Below are 6,921 nucleotides of genomic sequence, written 5' to 3' on the forward strand. Positions count from 1 at the left end.
AACATTCAAAAGTAATGAAATGTAAGACTGTGGCTTCCAATGCATTACGTAATGATGCTTATGTGATCAGTACTAGGGAATCAGTTTGCTATCAACGATAAGGATCAGAGAAGAAGACTGATAAATGAGGCATTCAAAGTCAATTCATGTTGTTTTATTTTGCTATTATCACAATATTGTCTTCTTTAGTCACTTCTACTCATTTTCGTGCAGCCTTTATGCTATAACCTAGGATAGCCTAGTGGCAAATTCTCTCCATGGTTAGAACCAGTACTCAAACTGAGTGAAGATGCAGGGGGATGGCAAAGTCTCCTCAGTTGTATTATTGTCACCACGTTAAACCATAGAAGCGTCCCCCCAAGATAACCCCAGGTAATGTGGAAAATTTTATAAGTAAGGCTTATGATTTCTGCTCTACTTACGATCATTATGTATAATTAAACCAATAATTTTTTTGGTTATTATTGAACTACTTGAAAGCCAAAATAGTAATAATTGTCTTGAGCTTACATAGCGTGAAAATATGACTAATGGGGAAGATTTCTACAATACGGCAGGAATTGAATAGGAAACATGTGATTTATATATTTCAGTCAACCCTAATAATAGATCAATTATTGAGTAGGCTCGAGCTCCACGTGCCCATAAGTTTGCGCCGCTGTCTAGACAATGACGAATTCAATCCATGTGCACAGACTAGAGAATATTCTAGCATGAATTTTATAACAAATGATTTTAAACAATTTGGAATAATGCATTGTTGGCTTGTAATAATGCTTCCGAGTTAACGGTTTCTATAGAACACATGTGCAAATGAACTATTGAAAATGAGATTCCAAATGCCTGGCTTTTGCAAATGGTTAGAAGATATTTTAACCGACAAAGCCAATTCGACAGAATTCAACCAACAAAAAAGAAAGGTGCGTACAATATATATTTACATTATTTATAAATATATACTGTGAGCTTATCCAAAGTTTAACAATTCTCAATTGCACTGGTATCAGATTATTAGTGATCAGCGAAATATCTTCATTATTAATACAAACTTATATATAAGTTACTACACTAATAAATGAAGTGACGAAGGTTTAAAATTGCGCATAATACCTTATCAGAACTATGCGCGCGTGTTCTTGAACAAATCATGCATTAATGTAAACTAGTGTGTATACTTTGCTATTTCATTTTTAAAACCTAAGTTTGTTATGAAAGTTAGGATTCACATGATAAAAAGCTCGTTCACACACATTTTGTCATCAAATATACGTATTGTACAAGTTATTGACATGAAACATTCAATAACATATTAAAATGTATTGGAGAATGTATTAGATGGGTGCGAAATGACTTTTGGTTGAGTCAGAGCAAGATAATCTTCCACGTAAGATCTTTGATTTTACCTGCGATTATACCACTGAAAACATGAATGTAATTTTAAGAAGGATTATCCAATTTCTCTCCACTTCTCGGTTCGCTGAAATGGAGATTTTGTTATTTCCCCTTCCCCCCAACGTTAATTCTAAACTGAATCATTTCGTTTCACACGGCGTGGACAATGAACACGATGGGGTATGTCTAAAACTTACGAAAATTTCTGCCACCGGAGGGGTTTGAACCCACGACCATCAGGTTAACAATCTTTAACGGTAACCACTACCCTACAAGCTATCGCGCCTGAAAGTAGTTAGAAGCAGCTGACCATAGTGAAATGTAGATCAAACTCTCCTCCTAATGTGCAAAGAACACTTGTTTGTAACAAAGAAAACGAAGGTAGTACGAATCGGCGAAAACATTTAATAGAGAATTGCACGTGATGAAAACTTTTCATTCGATATTTGCAAAGGTATCCTTGCATTGAACTCGAGTGGGAAAAGGGGTAAAATTAGTATGTCTTGAATTGCCACAAATACAAATAGTTATTTCATTAATATTTGTCAATGTCTTTGTGGTAAAGAGTCCTAAAACGATATATTGTTGCTTCACAGATAAGGTCTCGCTACGCTTTGAAGACTTCGACAAGACAGCCTGAGGAAAGAGCAAAGTTCGACTTCGATTGGACTTCACCACGTCTCCTAAGCCAATGAAATTGGAGAAGAGAATCCAGGCATCGGCACCTAGCAAGAGGAGTACTGTGCAAGCAGTAGGTGAGAATCCTTTTTCTCTATTTATATAGGGTAAAGGTTGGTATTATCGTGATATGGGTAATATCGTGATAGTTTTGTATTGACGTATCACAAAATAATCTCGAGTCAAGAAACTGCCTGTCGTTCGTATGTGTTTCGTAAAGGTCCTGCCAGTAAATGAGCAAAAAGGCGCCAGGCAGAAACGCACGTGTTGACGGTCAATACAAAACTATCACGACATTACCTATATCACGATAATACCAACCTTTACCCTACAGTTAGGGGGGTATAGGGCATCCCCAGCAATGAAAATTTATACAAACCATAAAATTGCCATATTAGCATCACCCTCAGTTAGCCAAAGACTCGAGAAAGCATACTCCCACCTAGGAATTTTCACTTTAGGCAGGAACGTATCTAGAAATATATTTCGGGGGGGGTCAGAATTAAGTGTTCCATAATAATAATAATGATGATGTTTAAATTAAATAATTATAAGAAATAAATAATTAAATATTTATTGAATATCAAAAAATAATGTATGTTTCAGTTTGCGAAAAGTACAGTTCCTGGTACTATTTTGTGCTGTTGAGTCATTATTCTGAATGGCATGGGCGTCGCCAGAAATTTTCCTATGGGGGGGGGGGTCGAATCGAAGATGTCGAGAACACCCCATCCGCTCAAAAATATTGTGATACAGACCAGTGGCATATGAAGAAGTTTGGCGGAGAGGGGTTCATCTTTAAAACTATTGCATTATCGGTATTTTAAATTAGGTTATTTCTATTATTATTATTATTATTATTATTATATAGTAGGAGCAGTAGTAGCAGTAGCAGTTTTAGTATAGTTTATTTTAGCATCCAATAAGTGTTTTATATGAATAATATAGTACTTGTTATAACCAAGATTACATAATAGTTACTTCTAACATTTGTAGCAGTAGCAGCAGCAAACGCAGTAGTATAGGAAGCTTCAAAACGTTTGAAAGTTACAAATTAACAATGTTCCGGTGTTGCAAATTATGAAAGTTTCGTACTTTGAACTTTAATTAGCTTGGGAATACTTGATTTTGTTAAGAGATAATATATTTTAATAACTGCGATAAGATTCCTCTTCACTAAATTTCTAGGTGAGAGTATAATAATGTAGGAACACTGACCTGTGGAAATCAAATATGAATCTAAAGTATATATTTCACACGTATAATTTGATTTCATAGTCATTTACATTAATGAGTTAATTTCAAATTCAAGTGGTGTTTTTTGAGAGGGCAATACAATTATAGGCGTAATATACCCCATGGAAAAATAAATTACTTGTCAAAATGTGGAAAAAATCTGCCTACGTCCATGATGGGGGGAGGGGAGACAATTGCCCCCTTGCTCCGCAGTGCGCACACCTATGCTTCCAGTTGTATTACCTTTAGTTTTTAATAAATAGCATTAGAGCATGGGTTATTTGTGTCTTACTTGTACCTTTCAGAGGCAACACGGTGATGCAGGGACAGGTAGAAAGGCTGCGCTTCGCAAGTGGATCCACCAGCAAGGGTTGGTGAGTACATGAATTGATAATGGAGTTAACAACTTATGATTTTATGCAGGGTTTGATAGTTACTTTTTGAGGAATTCTAAATGAAACAAGCTAGTAACAGGGTTACTTTTTACAGTAAATTTGTAACACTTGAATTGTCAACTTCAAAGATTGTAATTTGCGGAAGGAGTTATATGTGGTAATTCTGTTTGCAACTGTGTGTCTTCTCTGGATACTAATGTGAAAGGATTTTCATGGAATTGCTTAAGACAGCGAAGTTAGCGTTACGGTCTAAGGATATTTGTCCTAGAGCGGTGCCCTGGAAAACTTAAAGGGGAGCGGTAGTCTTACAGGATTTCACCCTCTGTCCTGATTGGTCCCGTTGACCAATGAGCGACAAGAACAAATTTCAAGTTGATAATATATAAGTACTCCACATACGATGCAACTTATGAGAGATGAGTTAGGATGAGTGGGTGAGCACACCAACAGGAGCAGGCCACTAATCTGGGCTGTTGTCGTACCCGGGTCGAGCTGGGTGACTGTCCGGCTAGCTGGCCTGAGGACGGGTCCTGCTTGATTGGTTTATTTCACTTCCTTTTTTCGCTACTTTTGGCTAATTGCGAAGATAGTGATATGATAAAATTGATGAAGGAACACTCACAAAGAGCGCCATGCCCAGTCAGGGATTTGAGCCCTGAACGGGTCCTGGCTTGGGCCCCACGGCTTCTGGCAACACTGCTCTCCGGAGAACTCAAAGTGGGCTTCCTGTGACCTGCACTCTGTCACGGGAATCTATGGAGCATACGAACGAAAATAAGTTCTCTACGCAAACAAAACACGTAGAGCAATATCATTGCAGGACTTGTGAGGTCTCGACTAATTAGCGTGTCAGTGGGGTTAGTGAATGCATGGGGGAGGAGAGAAGCAGCTGCAGCTACCAACCGCTTGCGGCGTCACTCACTATTCTGCTTCTCCCATTCATAATTACCATTGTGTTACCTTGCTCTACAGTTTCCCGAGACACAGTGTGTACAGTGGAATGCCAAAGTATTACTCAGCAAATTGTCAATGACTATTTTTCAGGGACTGGATTGATTGATTGATTGATTTGCTTTATTTTATTTCGTATTTTGTGCCACCTTTGGCTAATTTGCGAAGATGGGGATGAGTGATGATATGATGAAATTGATGAATGGACACTCCATGCCCAGACCAAGATTCGAACCAGTCGTAGCGCGACGTGCTAACCACTCCACCACGGGGGGCAGCTGGATTTGTACGTATGCTGATACAGGACTTTCAGCAGTTTCTTTGGCGTTTTGTTTCAATTCTCTCGAGGCTTTGTGTAAAGCAAAAAGCATAAATATGGTGGACAATTTGCTTCGTAATACTTATGCATCACACTGTACTTGTAATCTCGTGCGGTCTCCTCGAGAAAGGTTGTTTACACGTTTCATACGTGATGTCTGGAGTGGGTAAGTACTAGGATTGTTCCGCTTAAGGCCCTTAACAATAGGCTTTGTTGAATGATAAATTTAGAACATCCTCGCTTTAAGGAGATCCGTCATATCCAATGAAGACTTCACTGTTTTGTTCTATTATTTGTTGTAATAATATTACTATATGACGTAGGGCTGAGCCGATACCATTCTCAAACCGATAGCGATGCTTTTACCGATACCCACCAACACCTATATCGATTCATAAAAATTCTAATATTTAAAAGCTCTTCAAAATATTGATTAATATTAGTTGGTGAAAATTTCACTCCAACTATAAGTAACACTTCACACCCATTTTGCTTTAAAATCATTAAGAATTACATCAGAATATTAAAAAGAAACCTGTTATGTAAACACAAAGTACACTTTTCCATTAATATTGCTACAAAATCAATGGAAATGTCAAACTTAGCACAACTTTCGTGGTAACTTGACTTGGTGAACAAAATTAATAAATATGGAAATTGTTTTTAATTGCATTAAGGTTGAGATGTTTGTGAATGCATATAATTTGTACATTTTACCAATAAATGTTACAAGCATTGAAGTAAAAAATGTCTACATTTTTAAGTGTTACACACGTAATGCACTTTTGTTAATGTTTTTCATGCATTCAACCTATGCCAACATACTCAAGGTTTTTAATTTGTTAGCAGACACGACAAAGTACGTCATGATTCAATTAAACCCCGTTCATTCCAATCTCTTTTCTATAACCTTAAATTTTGTGTATAAAATGTCACACGCGGAACGCTGGAATGGCCCTACTTGATTCCATTCTATTCAATTCAATGGTCTTTATTCTTGGACAAGGTTCGGCAAATGCTGATCTACCACCTAACCTGATAATATCGATACTTCTGGTATCGGCTGATATCGATACATCGGTATCGGCTCAGTCCTAATAGGAAGACATACGTATATTATGTACCAAAGACATAAATAAAAGACTTGCAGGACTTCACATAGATATTTTATTTCATTAATTATCATTGATTGTGTGTAATAGTTAGGAAGAACATTTTCAGCAGAAAGTAAGTGTAAATGTAGCTTAACTACCCCTGAATTGCTTTTCAAAATAAGTAACTATAACTCCGTTATTCTTTGAACCAAGTAACTGTAGCAGTAAGTCAGCTACTTGAAGTAACGTTCCGAAAAGTGATTTTTCTAGAAGTGGTATAAGCAGCAATCATGCATTTAATCGCGTAGCTAGAGGCGAGGGACTCCTATGAAGTACATTCTTTCGAACCTTACCTAAAATACAGGGTGCACATAAAGTCCCATTACAATTTCAATAAATCATTTCGTTGCAGCTAAATGAGATGGAGTAATGTTCTGTCACCCTTGTCATTGTGCGATGTCTGCATGGTTGATGCTTAGAAAGTCATTTCATCCTAATGGGTGACTTGGACTACGACTTTAGTAAAATGGTTACAGACAGGAAATCTCTCCTCGTCCAAGCAAATCGAGAACTCCCTTATCTTTGTGAGTTCTTCTGCAGGCAGTGGCGGTGATTGGGGATGATTGGGTGCCAAAACGGTGTTTGGGGGACAAGGATAGTTTACTTCCTCTTGGTAAGCAAGGTTTTCATTAAGAGGCCATAGTGCGGGGGTAAAAAATTGGGGGAACTGCCCGCACGCACACCCTAAACGCCGCCGCTGTCTATTAGTTAAAGGTTTTTAACTTCAAGTTAAGTCTACGTTGATTTTTAAATCATCTCTCTTTCAGGTTCCAGTAAAAGAAAAGACATGAAAACC

The sequence above is a fragment of the Lepisma saccharinum genome, chromosome 23 (genome assembly GCF_977018435.1).
Source record: "Lepisma saccharinum chromosome 23, izLepSacc3.1, whole genome shotgun sequence".
Taxonomy (NCBI): domain Eukaryota; kingdom Metazoa; phylum Arthropoda; class Insecta; order Zygentoma; family Lepismatidae; genus Lepisma; species Lepisma saccharinum.